The 18,645-nt window shown below is 39.8% G+C and overlaps 1 protein-coding gene across 1 annotated transcript in view; it reads right to left on the reverse strand.

Moving 5' to 3' along the window:
• COL8A1 (collagen type VIII alpha 1 chain) overlaps window positions 1-18,645 on the reverse strand; it is an 87,872-nt gene that overhangs the window by 14,097 nt on the left and 55,130 nt on the right. The gene's annotated exons all lie outside the window — the stretch shown is intronic.

Here is an 18,645-nt window from a genome sequence, read left to right on the forward strand (position 1 = left end):
TTTCCTCATGGCATATACTCGTTTGCATGAATCGGCCTGGGGTGGAAGGTCCAACGTGGGGGAATGTTTGCAGAAAAGCATGCAAATTTAATTATGGGATTAGAATTAATTATAGCTAGGATTTAGCAAATACCTGCCTTTGAATATATTTTCCTGTTCTCTGCTATACAGCATGCACTCGAATCCTCTGCCTAATGCTCTCTTCTGGGCAATTTGCCTGCAGTCTTGGTGGCAGGCAGATTGATGGAGACACTTAAATGACTGCCACTCAATCCCCGTTCAGCGATCAGCAGCGATCGACACAAAGCCTGACCCAGTGACGTGGAACACACAAAGTGATCAAAGTGCAGAGGCGCCTCCCCGTTTATCGGCTCGGAATTGCGCTGCTGGCACAAAGCCTCGGCCTGGCCACCGGTGTGTCTGAGCACAGCTGTTTGTTCAATGTGGGAACTGCGCTGAGGGCTCCTTCTCTGCAGGGCTGGTGCTACCGAGTGCTATAGAAGGAGCTTCCCACATGCCACAGCCACTAACATCGTCCAAGGAATTCTCCTTATCAGATGGAACGGGTTTGCCATGCACAACACAGTGGAAAGGAGGCTGGTTTTCATGGAAGTGCTTGTATAGTCAACCAACCGTTTCCTAAGGGCGTTGTTGATTTGGGTTTTGTTTCGGTGAGAACACTAAACAGCTACTGCCAGTCCACTGACCCCAAAATAATGCAAAGACACAAAACTGGTGACGCACTTCAGACTGAAGTGTGTGATCAGTAGGCTGAACCTTGAGGTGCTGATAATGAACTATAGTGATTGCTGGTTCCCTCACAGTGTGAATAGGGAACTGCAGGCTTGCTTTGGAACCCTCCCTTCTCAGCTGTCACTCATCATTCTTGGCCTTGCTCTGTCCTGGGATAGGTTGTGCTGGCTCCCTGCAGAAGAAGTCTCCCAAATTTTCATACAATTGTTTGTGTGTTATTATGGTATAATAGTTTGCAAAGTGCATCACAGCATTTTACTGTTTTAATCCAAAGTGGTGCCTCTAGCAGTGCTCACTGGTAGAAGCGTAAAGAGTTTCCATTTCACTACCTCTTGGGTTAGCCAGCTACAGCTTTGAGAACAGAGGCTGGCAACTGGCTCTAAATGACAAGTGAATAATCCACACAGTCCACTGTTAAACTTGTTAGTCAGTGGAATGCTCCATCTCATCAGATATGTGGGAGTAGACAGAAGTGAGGGAAGACTGTCTCTTTCTGCAACAATTAACAAACTCAGGTATATCCTGAATCTTTGGCCAAATATGCATAAGTCCCAGAATGCTATTCTGAAGGATATCTACCAGTTTTACTAGTTAGAGAACTCTCAGTTCCTCATTCAATTAATTGAATTACTGTGCTAAAAGTAAAAGAAGATTTTTGTGAAGGTGCACTGAGTCTTAAATCTGTCATTACTGTACTAAAAGTAAAATAATATTTTTGTGAAGGTGCACTGAGTCTTAAATCTGTCTATATATATTTTTATTCTAATATGACATGATTTAGGATTTTATGTCTTGTGTCTGAAGGATTGATTGGAGAAGGAGCATTCTATGAATTAGTAGATCTCAACACCTTTAGGGAAACTTAAGATGTGCATGCAGAAATTCGCTTAATTGACACCTGCAAGACACAAAGAAGTGCTGAAGTACGTCTTTTTCTTAAACACTTCCCAAAAGATGTGAATTAGTAGATCCAATGCCTTTAGGAAAACTTAAGATGTGCATGAAGAAATTCGCTTCATTGACACCTAAAAGACACAAAGAAGTGCTGAAGTACGTCTTTTTCTTAAACACTTCCCAAAAGATGTCAGTGAAAAGAAAAATCCTGATTACAGAAGTGTTCTTGATAACGACAGGGACTGATTGTTGCAAGTGTTGGGGGAAGATAATCTGTCTTTTTATTTAAGTGATATGTAAAGCAGTACAGCTGTCTGCAGTTGGAATATTTGTGTAGGCTGGACTTCTCAGCCTGAGGTACACTTGGTGCCAAACCTAAGGATACAAGGGAAAAGTGGCCAGAAGCTGCTCTTGGGTTTCTCTTGATCCCGAGGCTGCAGCAAGTACTGTTTCAGTCGCTGGTGCCACTTGAGGTCTGACATGCCCTGCATGGCCTGTGGGCCACTCAACACCATGTGTGTGTGACATCCTGTCGTGCCATGGGCACTGTCACCATGTCTTCATTTTGGGGATGCAAAGGCTGCTCTGTCGTGGGTGGACAGAACACAGCCACAGCTTTGGAAAGGCAGGTGTCTGTCTCCGCTAACGCCTGGTCTGGTCAGTGGTCTGCTGTGAGACAGTTTGGGAGGTGAGGGCTCCTGGCAGCTCTAGGGAGCCTGGGGCAGGCAGGAGGGATGGCTCTTTGGAAAGGGGTAAGTTTTAGCCTGTTTATTATCAGGATGAAGCAGGACCCTCTCTAAGGTGTAGAGTGTTCTAGCTCTTTTTAGCACTGTATGCATACTGATTAAATTTAAATGCTTTACAGTCACCCACTACAGGGAGCCCTTAACCCCTATCAAGGAATCAAGATCACGAAATCTCATTAAGAAAGAGAGCCTAATTCTGGCTGTGCAGATTTTTTGGTTGCAGTCTTTTGGTTATAAAGAAATTTTATTTCCTGTGCCCCTTTGTAGTGATCATACTTCATTCTCTGCAATCCAAGCAGTGGTTACTTTAACAGTCCAGCAAGTTCTTGCTCTACAAAGCAAGAAATCTGTGTGGGACTCCTGAAGTACTTGGTCTGATCCTAATTTGAAATAATTTATTGTTCTCTATGACTCGTGTTGCAATCCTGTGGCCTTATGCATTGCCTTCTTGCCAAAAAATTTGCTTGATTGCCTCTGTCTGAAACTGGCACAGCATTTATGTTCCTTTTCTCACATTGATGGCATACAAAATGTGTTTTCTTGGCTCTTTCCCTCATGCTGTTTCATGACTTTTTTTTTAAATAAAAACAAGAGGCTTTGGAGACTTTATTTTGGAGACAAATTGTTACCATTTTACAATATTTCCGTTCACCATGCTTTGATGAGCCTGTCGAGAAAAAGAGCAGCTCCTCTCTCCCTTATTTTTATTTGCTGTGCTCTAACTCTGCCACTTCCCAGAAACCCAAAGTCCCATTCCAAGGGAGATATGAAAACAGTAACAAATGTCTGTAAAATATTTTTCTTGAGAAAACTTCCTCTCAGACAATTTTTTCTTGGAAGGTTATTTGCCATTAAAAAAATTCCTGCCCTTTGCATGCTTTTCCTACCTTTGCTCAAATAGTGGAAGAAATAGTCTTGCCTTAGAAGATTAAACAAACTAACTACTCCACCCAGAGAGAATTCAGGAGCATGCTTTAAAATTATTTAGCAGTAATTATTTTCCTATTTTATTGTCAAATATGGCAGGTATCATCATATTTGTTAGGATGTGCTAATCATGACTTGACACTCCATTCTCAATATTCAAGCAGGTCTTAGCTCACAAACATATTTCCTAAATGGATAAATTATTTTACTTTTATGCTACTTTTCTTGCTAAAGACTAAGATGACAATAACTACAACTAAACACTCACTTGGTTAAAATGGTTTCAAAACTGGGCTTGTAATTTTCATGGGAGACCCTCTGTGCTCTGGGTCACACCTGTGGGCTGACATGAAGGTGGAAGTTGCTAGATGGTAGGCAGTGGATCTACCAATGTAGGTCCCTTCACCATCTGACATTTGCATAAAAAACACCGCTGAAAATAACCAGAAACTCTTCTATGCTACCATCATGGCTGAACTGCACACACACATCCCTGTGTCATGCAGGAACAGATCTGTTCCTAAAGACCTTCTGTCTTTTCCTCTTGTGTAGCAGGCAAGAAATGCATCTTACTTAAGTCTGCTTCAGCACAAAAGCACACATCAGTGGAGAGGTAGAGAGACAAAGCTTGAAGTCACTGTTATTTGTTAGCAAGTATCAGCAAGTGTTACATTTACAGGTACCACCCACTTCCCACTCTGCAAGTGCAGAAATAAGGGTAGCAGGAGACAACCAAAAAATTTTCAACCTGAGTTGTGAAATACTCCCTGTAGGTTTGACTCAGTAAATACTTACAGCAAGAGTTCGCCATGCCTCTCAAAAGCACAGCAAAGGAAAGAAACCTCTGAAGCACACACATGCACACAGAGGAAAGACCCTCCCCATTCCACTTGCACACACTTATCCTGCATCCATGAAAAGATACAGTCATTTGAACTCCAAAAATGTCATGAGGTGGAATTAATTTCCTATATGCAATCCAATGTCCTGTGCTTTAAAGGACTTGAAATTACCGCATCTGTCACCTTGGAACAATCCGACTGAGGCCAAAGGAAAGCCAAGTCAAGTCCTGAGGAGCAAATACTATCAGTCACTCACTTCAGTCTCCCAACTCTACTCAAGGAAAACAATCTGAAATGTACAGTGCAGCCATTTGGACCCATGATGACTGAGACTAGCAAATGCACAGACTGCAAAGCTGGTCAGTGCTCAGCTCTGGGGACTCATAGTTATAAAATATCTGCACCGGGAGCTGGCATTTGCATTTAATCCATGCTGCAGCCAGGATGAAGGGATAGACTGACAAACATGCAGCGACCAAGCTGCTCAGCTGGGTTGAGGGTGAACATCAGCCTCTCTGCAGCTTCCTGCAGCACTACAAGATAGAGTTGGGGCTGGAAGCACAGAAGAATGTAGGATTGGTGGGGGAAATCAAACCACTGCAATCCACAACTGAAATCCAAGCCCCTGATCAGGGCCTGAGAAGCTGACGCCTGAGCTGTTAGACCACTGAAATCCTCCTCAAAGGCATCTTGGTCACAGTGAACAAGACTTTCTTGGTGCTGGGTGTGGACCTGAGGCTCCCTTTACCTGTGGACACTTCCCAGGTTTTCAGACAAAGTCTCATTAGTTTCCCTCCTCCCTATGGTTTCTTGGGTCTGCTGTGACATGTGCCAGCTCTTACCCACCTCTTGGGAGCTGATACCTGTAGCCTCCTGGCTCAGGCATGCGCAGGAGGGAGGGAGTGCAAACCTCAGAAGCACCTTTTGCTAAAGGAAGAATTAGACCAATGTTCCTCAGCCCAAGTAAGACTCGCTTGAGCTGCTGATGGTTGCTTGGAGTTTTAAAGAAAAATTTGGCACCTGCTTTCAAAAGAGGATTGTGAGCTATGAGCCGAGAGTGGAGGGACTTGTGCCTGTGTACTTCATTCACCAGAAGGCACTTAAACCCAGGACAGAGCTAGGACTTAGGATGAACTGCAATCTTCAGCCTTCCCTATTTGGCTGGCTTAGGCAACTCCCCAAACAGTGGCTTTTGTGAATACCCCTCCAAGGCACTTAACTCTACTTACACACATGCATGGAGTACCAGCATCTAATGCAGGCATGTGGACTCCATTACGGAGCCAGATGCAAACATCCCCTCATGGATTAGGATCTGAAAGGTTCTATGACCTGCACTGTCAATCAGCTAAGGCCTTCATTACCTGCCCAATCATCCTTTTTTTTTTGTTTAAAAATACAGACTTTTTAAAAGCAGCTAAGCATTTGTAAAAATTATTCTTGTATCTGTGCAAAGGCATAGTTAAGGCATGTGCTAGATATTCCCAGAATGATGCAGTTAGCTCAACAATGACTAATTCCACAAAATCTGGCATTAGAAAAAGCAATGCACTTAAAATATTCCATATCCTTCCCTCTAAACTTTGTCCACCAGATTCTCATTGCTGAACATCAGAACCAAAGGTTTATGGCTACTTACAGGCTATGGCTCAACCAAATTCAAAAATAAATCCACTAGGCTGGTATTTCTTTAGCAAGAAAAATGACGTTATGATTAATAAAGGAGGATGGTTACCAGCAGTGCTTAAAATTTATTTTCATTTGTGCATTTTGTTTGACTCTGAGATGGGGAACCTACATTAATTCCAAGTTAATTTTGCGTTTAGTCAAGAAACATACTCAGATTTTCAAATGTTAGCAGAAATCATGTGTTCTTAACAGAAAAACTCCTGATCTTCTTTGTGGTAACTGTGCTAATGAAAGAGGTATTCTGGAGTATATAATTATAGCCCACAGGATTAGAGTGAGAGGGTTTTTTTCTTTGGTTTGAACAGTATTGCTTGAAAATTGTCACAAATTTCTCAATAAATTAAATAGTAAGGCTGATCTGATCCTGCAGGAATGAGCTCCTTAGAGGACTGTACTCACAGTTTGTGTTAGTAAAGTCACCCAAGGGCTAATGTTTCCAAAGGTGTGTTTGCAGCTTTGTGAGACACTTGGACAAGTGCTAGCACTGGATATGAGGTGCAATTTGGGCTGTGTTTAAAGCAGGAGCACTTTGCTGCTGAAACAACACTAAATGACAAGCTACTCGTAGCTGAACAGCAGCCAAAACAGCAAGGCTGAGCAAGGTGCTGGGAGAGTGCTGGGACAGCCCAAGTACTCACACCTGAGCATGTGCACACAAATGAAACAATCAGTGAGAATTCAGCTAACGAAATCAAAACTCCAAGTCAGCTTTGCTGGTATTTCTGCATCTATATGAGTAGCTTGTGCTGACATAACTGTTTCACACTGAGCACAGCAGCTTCATGGCAGGCAAAGGAAGAAACACCTGGAGGAGAGCTCTCTCTGGAATGGAGGGGAATGTGTGAAGGAATTAATTGAGATACCAGAGATTTAACAGCTCTCTGCTTGGAACTGGGAGGTAATCCAATTTCTTCCATTGTCACTGATTTAAGCTTTAATAATAAATCAGCAGTGATTGTACTGGACAAAAATCCAAAAGATTTTACAATCTCTGGGAGTTTATGGCATCCATGTTTGCTCTTTCATTAGATACTGTTTTCAATACAGGTTTTTGAAAGTAACATGCAGAGAGGGGAAGTAAGGCAAACTTACAAAGAGTTTTAATCTCTTAAGAAACAGAGAGCAGAATGTACAAACTGCTGCCACATGACAATGTCATTGCCTTTAAATGGATTTATTTAGAATAGTATCTATAGAAATAAATTATCACACTCCTTTTCAACCTAAAAGGCAGTACCAGTTATCAAAATCACTAAGAAATTGCAAAAAACCCTCAACTTGGTATTTTTTTCCCAGTTTTGGGGGTTTTGCCTATTCAGCTTCTAGACTGGATTATCTCCTAATATGTGTACAAATCTCATAAATCACCTTTGAGAACTTCTGCTAAATTCTTCTCCTGCTTCTTGTTTTCTTGAATTCCTTCTTACTTCTCTCTCTTCTCTCTGTCACTAATAGCTATATTAGCTTGTTTTAACCTTTCTTGTACTTAATATTTATTCCCCAAATCAGTCCCTTAACAGTGGACTATTGAAAATTATTTCTTTTTTTTGGGTACTGTAACAAAGATTACACGGTATTATGTCTTTGGCTTGGAATGAAGTCCTCATCTTGATTAAATGTGACACCTGAAATGAACTTGTGTTCAGAGGACTAAGCCATGACAAATTATCCAGTGGAAGGGGACAGATTTGTGTTTTCCTGCACTTGCAGTCATCAGTGTTTTGTGACCATACAACACTGCTGTGGCATTCATAGCCCAGTGATAACTGTTATGGAAGAGACGAAAAACCTACTTATTTTCCATTTGTAAATGCAAATTAACGCAATATTGTTGAAGAATTTCCTGGCTAGTTTTCCCTTGTCTGCCTCAGGCAAAAAATGATTGCTGAAGTTTAATACTTTATGAAACCTCCTGACTATGAAGGTCTAGTAACTCTCCTTGGGAGGATCTGTGACACAGATAAAATGCAGAAATATGAACAGCATGATGGAAAACCACATGCAATAGAGACTGTAACTTTGAGAAAGTTGTGTCCCACCAGTCCCTGTGCATTGATTATACTGGTGAATATCTATTTTGTAAAGTAAAAAGCAAGAGTTCAGTAATTCGGGTCACTACATGATCTGGAATAGATTTTTCTCAAGTAATTACATTAATTACTTCCATGTAACAATTAGCAACATTAGAACATTAGAAGCTTGTGAAACTCAGGAGTTGGAGTACTGGTCACTTGTGCAGACAAGCAGTTTGGCATTTTTAGGTAACACCATTAATTTCAATGAGAACTGTAACCTGTATAAAATTTGCTAGTTGTTAAATATTTTTAAGTTAATCTCAACTTGTACATACCCAGACAGTTATCCATGCAGTAGACTGTAGCCTGTTTTTCCTAATCAAGCAAAATTACAGTGAGAATTTTGTTCAATTAAGAACTGAATAATTTGGTTGACTTTTACTCAATTCTTGGCAGTAGAAAAAAAATTAGTCTTTCCAACAGTAAGTGCCAGTGTAAAATATTTTGGCAGTGAAAAAATGTCAGTTTAGATCTATGAAATTACCATTTTCAGGCAGTAAAATTAGAATCACTCTGGTTTGTATTAACTTAAAAATACCCAAACCCTGGCCAGTTATTGTGCAGCTAAGTAAACAGGTATCCACTACTGGCCCAGATTCTGTACTCAGTTATAGAAGCATTTTGACTGCAGTGGAGGTAACTCCCATTTAAGGTGAAAAACCAATATCACTGAGTCCCAACTTTTGCATGTGCCTAATTTATTGATATTGGTATTCTGCTGTAAAAATTATTAGAGTGGTTAATGTATCTGATTTGAAGTGGACAACAGTGATTGTTACTGAGTCCATTTTACTGCAACTTGTCTTGCTAGTTAAGACATTTAATGGGATGTCCCAGATGAACAGCTTCACTAGCCTAGCCCCTCTGAGCTAAAAGGAAATTTTCCAAAGATGGAAGAGTTGGAAGATAAGTGGGAGTGTTGCTTGCCTTTAATAATTTTCTTTTAAGGAAATGTTTTTCTTATCATTCTTTTAATCTATTCAAAACTATCCCAAAGTCTTCGTGGAAATTGGGCTAGAAATGTAATGAGAACAGACATTATTTCATATATCTGACTTTTTTTTTTTTTTTTCAACTGGCAACAAAGATCCCATTTGATTAAATGAAAGCAGCTTTTGGATGTCTCTGTTGGTGTACAGACCTACAGGCAGTAGGAGAATTATGAAAGAACCTGTAATGTAAGCCTGTCACATTAAAAATACATACTTATGTTCAGACTTGACTATTGTTTTACAAGGAACTCCCAAGAAAACATGCATGTGGATCCCATTGCCTGCAGAAGCTTTCTTTAAACTCTCATGAAATCAACATATCATACTTCAAAGATTTCTCGATTTAGCTGGAAGTAGGGCTGTAAATGTTCTACTCACATCCTTCACCATGGATTAGCTGATGCCACCAGCAAACCCATTTCATACCTGTGGAAAAGGCTACTCCTCGTTGGCCTGCTTGAGAGTTCTGCAGGCTAAGTGTCAGTGCTGCAATCAGGTCTATAAATCTGCTACATTATTTGTGTGCTGAAGCTTCTCATCCCATTGTGATGAAGACATAATTGAGTTACAGAATTCCACCAGTTACATGTGAAGCTCGTTGAATTTTATTCTCTAACAAAAGCGTTATTTTGTAAATTGGGGAGGAAAAAAGTTTAAATGTAAATGGATGCATATGTTTTTGGTACTTAAACCCATTTAATTACATCATTATTTTGCCAAATAATATGAAATGGACAAGTTAGATGTTACCCTTTTTTATAATTTCACCAAAGTGATCATGCATATTTGTGTGCTGGCTACACAATTATGTTTGATCTTTGTCCAAGCACAGAAAATTAGTGCAAAAAAAGCATGGGAGGATCCAGGGCTTCCAAATATATTAAATTCATTACTAAGATGCTTTAAACTTTCTCATAGTTCAGGCTTGTTCTCTCTTGGTAATGATGCCTCACTGACTGAAAGTAATAATCCTAAATTGAATTGTCTTGTGAAGAAATGCAACAGTGTAATTGTCATTTTAACATAGATGCTTCTCAAGAAAAATCCAACTTGAATTACCACATTTTACAATACACTTCTATGACCTTGTTCATCTGTGTGCTGCCAAAGGATGCACATTGTAAATGAGTTGAAGTGTTAGTGTGCAGAAAAGCCAGTGTTTTTCCTGCAGATAAAACACAGCCTCCCACAGTTGTTATCTCTGAATGTGGGACTGGTGCTCTGATTCAGAATGGTGAAACAGGCACATGCTGAATGTTTACTGTTCTCATCAGATATTCTTTCTTCCTACAGTGCTGGAGGGGAGTGGGTTAGAAAATGATAATTGTGAAATACTGTTCCCATCTCCTAGGAGAACATGCTGCCCCAAGAAAACTAAGGAAGTACTGGCTTACACTTTTCCCAAATGAATTTACTCAAAGTGTGGCAGTAAGCTCTTTTATGCACTGCATTGTTTCCCACAGTTTCCAGTCCCTTCAGGTGATTGTTTACAGGTGTCTCTGAACCTCTGACTTCAGATAAAGCCACACAGAGACCACAAGTCAGTCTTGATGAGCAGACACATTTCTTCAGGTTCTCTTCAAGGCTGTGAGATGCAAAAGACTTGTTTCCTGAAAAGACATTTGTCAAGAAGATAACAGGCCTTACTGGAAGGAAACTTTACTACAACTCTACACTTTGTGAGAGAGGAGTAAAGTTTAGGCCCTGATGCTCATATCTGAGTAGTGTTATTTAAAAGAATCCTCCACTGCATCAATGGCAGTGTCCATGTGTAAAATTGGGATATCATGGCTGAACAGAACCAGTGATTCATGTTTGTAGCTAATTTATCTCCTGACAAACAGGAAGGGAGCCCACCTTACTGCAAACTTTCCAATATGGCTTACACTGGGACTTCACGAGTCCTGGGGAATAGGAGGTGAAGAGGGTAAAGAAGCATTGACCAAAAATCACACTGACCTTCTGCAAATTAGTACATTAAAAAAGAGAAAACAGTGTAATATGGTTTGGAATTTTTGGGTTTTTTTTTTTTAATTTTGTCTTTTTTTTCTGGAATTTTTTTGTCTGGAGCTTTTTGTTTTAATCATGTAAGTCCTTGTCATGCTGTAAAAAGCCCGGTTTGCTGAAGGAAGACAAGACAAAGCAGGGCATGATTTGGGTAAAATGCATGGGGAAGCCATGTCTTGGGAATGCACTGGCCTCCTGCCACAGGCTGTTTCCAGTGCTCTGGCTGGGTGGGGAAGGGGTGCTGCAGTCCTTATGGTTTCACATATGCAGTTTCTGGCTCCTCCAGCTCCACTCTCTCCCAGGATGGCAAAGCAAGCCAGCCTGGGGCTGCTGTCCCAGAGGATTAACCCTTTGCTCTAGGGGGAAGGACTCCTACCACCATCAGTGGCCCCACCTTCAAGCTCAGCATCCCAGGCTGTGACCTGCATTTGGAGGTGACCTGTTATGACTTAAGGACTAGGTAGTGCTAATGAACAAAAAGAGAGCCAAAATGGGTGATAGAAATGAGCCTTTGAAAGCAATGGGAAGGCTGGTACTTGCCCAGTTCCCTAAAGGCAATAGTATTAGTCCTAAGGAAACAAGTGCTTGTCCTAAAGAAAGGGTACTATTTCTACAGCTACAATCCAAGGCATTTTCCTCTTCAGCACCAAAGCTGCACTCTGGGATTCATCCTGGCTTAATGCAAACACTGCAAAGGGCAGTTCAGGGATGGTCAACTCTTATGAGCAATTGCAGCTTTGTAAACTTTGGGGTTTATTACACTCTCTACTGCAGTCTTTAGCAGACAGAATGGGTTTGGCATTTAAAACCCATCTTGTATAATTTTTCTGAATCCAGATACAGTCACTGTAACTGATCTGTGGCAATAACAAAGGAGAATTAGATGTCTTTGTAAACTTATCTGTAACCACGATAAAAAATGGGGTATTTAAAATATTTATAAAGTATATTTATAAAATCAAGCAAACGGTGTAGCATCTGAAGATCAAATGTTTCTTATAGAAATGTTTCTTATATGTATTTAAATACTGACAGGTTCTACAGCCAGTTCAAATGTCTGTTGGAGCAATTTTTGATCAGGATGGAAACGGCACTGGGTTTTCACGGGCACTCCTCGGGAGCAGACACGTCTCGGTGCTGAAGCTGCCCTGCAGGTGGCGTGAGCCATCCGCTCAGCACAGACACAGGTCTAATGCTCCTCTTGTGTTTCAAAGAAGAAAAGCAAAATAATAAAAAGATTCTCACATAACTGTCCTTTATATAGGTGCTGTGGGGCCTCTTGGCCGATGCACAGCTGTGTTACGACGCCTTCAGTGTTGTGATAAATGAAAGATATTTTTTTCTGGTAATGGTAAAATCATATTTTAAGATGCAGTGTTTTCCTGTGCTTTTGAATGAGGAGAGTCTGCCTTTCTTTCAGGTACTCTGATCACCTATAGAGAGCTCATTACAAGCACTGTATTTCTATGTATGTGTTGGTGAGGGCAAATATTATATAAACTAAGCATTAACAAATACCTTTCCTTTTAGTCGTTTCTGCCTTCCTGTCTTTTAGACTGTATTTAACTTTTTAGACTCTCTCTCATTTGTCAAAAGGTTTTGTTTTCTAGCTATCATGGAAATGTGTCATGTTGGAATGTGCTTTGCTCTGAGCACAGCAAAATCTGCAGATTTTTCTGCTGGTGAGTAGAAAATGGTAAACGTCAGCCCTTTGATCTTAACCATTCTAGATTTAGGGGGAAAAGACAACAAAGTTTGAGTGTGTCTGCAGCTCCTATCCATTATAACTTCCTTTTAGGAGCCATATCCATTCCTGATTTAGTTTAAGCACAATGTGAAATGGTGCATGTATTCCACATCTGGCCATGGCAGGAGGAGGTAACACCTACATTCAGACATCTTTTCTGCTCCATTCAGCACTACTGAATCTCAGAGAAAAATTGTCCACATCTAGGTAAAAACTGAGAGGGGAGAGGAAATCAAAAGGAAAAGGAAGTCAAAGGAGGACTGTCTGGCAAGACCTTAAATCTTCAGCTCTTCACAACCACTGCTACTCGTTTGGGTAACAAAACTTCTGAGCCAGGCACAAAGGACATCAGGTTTTAGATACTGTAAAGAAATTCGTATCTCAAGGTACAAAAATATGTGCCTCAAGAAGGATATGAAGGAATAAGTTGCACAGTGACTGGAATGGGTATTCTGCCTGAGCCTGAAGGACAAGGTGTGCAAAGTATGTGTGCATCTGAGTTTGGAAATAGATCCCTCATGACATTGTCAAGTATGCCTGTGGGAGGAACAGGGAAAACCCCACCAGGCATGTTCAGCACCTGCAGACACAAAGTGCGCTTGGGTGTTTGGCACTCACAGTGTGCACAACAATCTCCTCATGTTTGATCGTGCTGAGATATGCCACAGGTTGTGAAGTTAGGAACACAAAGAAAAAGCTTGCTTGGAAGATTGAAAGGCTACACTTTGGAAAAAAAAAAAAAAAATCAGCCAACATCTGGCTCACCCACTGTCCTATTTTTACTATTTAATCCCAATCACACTCCTAAGATATCTTTGAATATTCTGAGTCCAGGAGATGTGCACCCAAAGACAAGATTAATACAGAAGATATTTTTTCCATTTCCACAGCACAGTCCTGAATACAGCAAGTAGTGATTTTTCAAAAAGCAGTGGCTGCAGTCACATCTGAAGTACCTAGGTAATATAACTTTTCTTTAGATTTCTGAGGTTACATACCTCCAGGAAAACAATCTCCACTTGGTATATATTTAATTGAGTTTGGGAAATAAAAATGTCATTGTCAGTGTTTTTGAGGCCAGAGCTAAACCTTTCCTAAATGAGATGTTAATAATATCCAAAAGAGGGAATGAACTCACTGCAGGCAAAAATTTAATATAATAATAAAAAGTCAGACACCTCCAAGTCTCATTTGGTTCAACGGCAGATTGTAGGAGATTTCTCATAAAAGTTTTTGATGTATTTTAGTGTGTACAATGGTTGGGAAAAAACAAACATGTCCTGTTGAGAGTTAACATATTATGTAACACTTCCTCATCATGCTAATTTTTTAGCAGAAAAACTGCAGACCACTGGGCTTACCTGAGCTGGGTAAGCCTTTTAGCTTACCAAACATCACATCAAAAGTTGGGACTGAGTAAGTGTTAAAGCTTTGTTAGGATGGCGTGTCCTAAAGTAATTGTAGAATGCCAAAGACAGAAATTCCCATGTTCCTTCAGGCTGAGCAGGGATGCCAAGTATACAGATTTGGAAGCTGTCTATCAGGGGTTTTTTATTTGCTTGATATTGAGCAGACAGCAGAGACAAAATACCAAAAATGCTTGAAATCCTTATGACCTTTCACTGCAAACTGTGAACTTTGTCTGCCAAACTCAAATTTCTATTTACACTGTCAGCAGAGGCTACAAGCTGTTGCCTTTTCTTTGTCTTTTCAGTTTGTGATTTATCAACGGACAGCTTCACAAACACTGCACAGGAGGGGGGACCTGAGTACACACCAGACCTTTTGCACATTCAAAATATTTAGTCTCCATTCTGTGGATTGCTTAAAAATGGCTGTAATGCAAGCAAAGTAGCATGAAATATGCTGTTTGCACCCAAAGCAGAAATATTCTATAAAAAGTCTTAGCTTTGCCATCAGCTGGCATAGCTCATATTCCCAAGTTGTGTCCCGAATCCTTGCTGCTGCACAGCTGACTCCATTTACACCATCTTCCATTAAGACAGGAACATACAGGTGACTGCCGACTAAATGGTCCAAAATACATTCAGTAAAGAACTGCATCGCCTTCTTAAATGAAATATCCCTGATTTCAGCCTTGTGCTTCAACATTCATCTACCCTTGTAAATGAGGAGCTAGACTGTTGCAGAGAACAAGTGCAAAGGACATTTCAGATATATAAAGTAGAAATTGTGAGAGTGAGTAGAGGGAGTAGAAAAGTGAGGGTGACTGAACACTGGCATCAGTTGCCAGGGAAGTTGTGGAGTCTCATCATGGGAAATAATTCAAACATTTTCTGGACATGGTCCTGGGCAACCAGTCTAGGTGTCCCTGCCTGAGCAGGGGGATTGGACAAGGTGACTTCCAGAGGTGCCTTTAGACCTCAACCATTCTTGTTCCTATGGAAGACTACCGTGAACTGTAGTATTTGTTGCTATTTGCGTAACTGCCAATTAAAACAGGACAGCCTAATAAGTTATTTAAATAAACCAGACAGCTACATAAAATTCCTTTGAAAGAAAATAGAAGGTTGAATTATATACCAAATGTTTTAGGTGAACTCTTAGTATTAGATGGGCAATTATTCTGACTATTCAAATATTTAAAGTATTTCAAATTTCATTTCACACTGTGGTAGCATTCCTTGAACTTTACAAGGCAAAGGCATTAATAGAGTTGTGTCTGAACTCTTTAGGGTCTAGAAAACTGTCTTAAAATGAGCCATTTCCTGAGAGACTTCTGCACAGAAAATACATTGGTGTTTCCAAAAGAAACTGAGTTCACAAGGAATCATTTCATTGGTACATTTTGTTAATGAGGCTTTTGAAAGAAGACTTTTCACTTAGTGTTACTTTTTCCTGAATGTGAAAGCTATGGAAAATGTGTGGAAAACATTGGCAAAGTGAAGATGGCAGCTGTATGCTCTATGTGTTACTGTTAATGAGTTAGTGGTTAATAAACCATATGCTTTAGCATATAAATAGGAGGATTTATGCATAATGCAAAACCTATAAGAACATTTATTGTTTGGTATAACTGTTTCCCAAATCAGAGAGGCACATTGTTCCAGTCTTCCACAAACTTCCCATTACCAGACGAAAAATCTGCTGCCTACTGCCTTCAAGTTCTTTTCATGTGAGTTGGTCTGGGGCATAGGGGGACTCAGAAGCAGAGAATTTAGTGAGCAGCAGGTTCCTCAGATCTCTCCTCTGCACAGCCTGGGATCATAAACTTATCATCATCATTACTAACAGCAAGCAGGAGGTTTCTATACAACATCCTCAATTCTAATCATTCATGGAGGCAAGTTCATCCTGTTCTTTTTATGTGTTCTTCTGTACTGGAGCTTTTTGTGTCAATTATCACTACTAAAGCCCTAAACAAGCCCGTTTTCTTCAAAACACAGACAAAAGTAACCATTGGGTTTATTCACAATAATGCTTGGATTAGTTAAAGAAACCACATTCACCAACAGGTACATTTCTAAGCTATTGAATAACACTGCTATGTTTGGAAAAGATTTTTCTTTTGTAATTCTCCTTTAATTTCCTCCCATCCAAAGCTGCTGTGAGGAGTCTGAAGCTAGGTTTTCATGAGTGAGTGAAGGAGTCCAGCAACTGACTCCTATTTAAAATAAATGGTCCTGGAAATGTAAGGTAACATTTCCATAAATACTTGAGTAATTTGAGGTTTAGGTTCCACTAAAAGTCTTCCAGTATTTCCAGCTCCCCAAGTCAGACAGGGAAAAGGCAGACCAGTAAAATGATCCTTACTATCAGATAAGCAGGGATTGAATGGAGGCACATAAAGCACAAGAAAATGAGGAGGAAACTGTGGACAGAGGAGATGCCTATGTTCAAGAGGTTTATACAATGAGAGGCATAAAAGGCAGTTCAACAGGAAAAAGGATAGACAGAAAAAATATCAGACTATATAAACAGAAACATTACTTTCAGTCACTTAGGTTTGCTTTGGATTTTGAGATACGACCTCAGTGAATCCACATAAAATTGCATAACTTTATAATCTGACACAGTGCCTCTGAATTCAGCACAGTTTTCTTTCTTTTTTATTTTGCTTCCTGATCAGATTAGAAAGTGTCTGAAGTCAAGCTGTGCATTCTGGTAACCCTTCTGAATAGTTTTGCTTTCTTCGTTTCAATTGTTGTCTTTCAATTAAAAAATATTATTAAAATACCACTTTTGGGTGGGTGGTGACTACCACGACACTGTGTAGAAAACCAAAGCAATTTGAAGCAAGCTTGACATTCTAAATATATATTTTAAATACCTTATTGCTTAAATAAAATAAAATCCTTAGTCTAGCAATTACTTTCAGATGTTTGATTGTTTATTTTCAAAGAACTGTCATGTCAACCATTTAGAACTGACAAGAACTATTTTGATATCTTCATGAGTTTTCTCTAACATCTGCTCCCCTCCTTATGTCGGGAACTGTATACTCATCTTCATTGTCTCTTGTATTTATCTTAATTTTGCTGTATTTTATTTTATTATTGGAGGAAAAACTTCACAGAGCTGTTTGTGACAAGACGTAGTTACAGGAAACCCAACAGCTAAGTCCCAGTTTCAGCTGAGACAATTAGACTGTTGATTTTGGTAGCAGCTCAGGACTTCTATTTGACCCAAATGCCTTTCAGATCTATCTGCCAGCTGATGATCAAGTCTGAAAATTTTCTGTATTCTTGCTACAGATAGAGGGCTTTGTTTCCTTTCCATTTGAGGTATATTTCTATCCAGATCTGAATGTTTTGCTGAAATTCTTCTCCATTCACTGGAACAGATTAAAAGAAAAAAAGGAAATAACAATATTTTCCAGAACTTTCAACCTCTTTTTAAGTTTGTTTTCCCCTTAATTCTCTGTTCCTTGATATCTGTGAATTGTGGAGGACAGTGTTTTTCTCAAAGCAATTTTGCCACTCATGAAAAGTAGTGGGTGCTAATTTGTAATGCTTAAATTAACTGTTACTTTTTACTGTCTAGCAGATATATTTAATAGCTTATATTACTGTTTCACCTGTTGTAATAAAGGACTCTAAACCACTGAAAACTCAATACTTTAAAAAAGTGATCTAAATTATGTAACACCAGAAGATATTTATTGAAAGATTTGAAGACATTACTAATGAACAGAGCAATGCTGTTACACAGTCTTTTCATCAACTGCTACAGAAACTTCACAGCTGAATTATCAAAGTCCACTGCCATTCTTGGATGGATGTTTTCTTAAGTGGATGGGCTCTAAAACTTTATGGATGCTCTGGGAGAAAGTAAAAATGGAGAAGTGTTTTATTCTCTGTCAGTAGTTTGTGGGCTAGAGTCTTGAGCATTTTTTTTTTCTCTTTTTGTTCCTTTTTTCTCTTGTTAGACTCTTCTAGCAGCTGATGTAGGGTAGGTCACAGCAGCTGATGCTGGGTGAAAACAGTTACCAGGGACAGCTCCAGCCATGGAATGGCGAGAGATCCTAAAATCCTGTCACTGCACCAGTCCTCCCCACTGAGTTCATAGTTCAGAGCTCCCCAGTGGGTTCCCATGTTTGTGTGACTCTGCTGGTTTTTCATCTCAGACAAATTGCATATGACTTCTCCGCAAGCGAGAAAAGCTACTGAATGTGGCACTCATCCTCCTTAAAATATGTCCAGAAAGTCTGAGGGATTTCCATGATTAATTCTTACCATGTGGATGCTTTCAGTTAATTAGCTTTCTAGAAACCAAAACAGTGCACGACACTACTGTAATGCAACTTGTTAAGAATAATGCGTTTTTTCTTCCAGAAGTTACACTTGATAACAAACAATACTCACAGGCATAAGATGACCGTGGACAGTATGAGCTAATGTCTCGTCAGAAAATTTCCATTGAGGCTTGGAATCATGTTTAACATATTCTTCTCATTACTGAGCTAAACTAAACATTGTATTAAGTATGGATTTCTCAGTGAATGTTACTGCT

This window comes from Onychostruthus taczanowskii, unplaced genomic scaffold (genome assembly GCF_017590055.1).
Source record: "Onychostruthus taczanowskii isolate IOZ18803 unplaced genomic scaffold, ASM1759005v1 scaffold34, whole genome shotgun sequence".
Lineage (NCBI taxonomy): Eukaryota > Metazoa > Chordata > Aves > Passeriformes > Passeridae > Onychostruthus > Onychostruthus taczanowskii.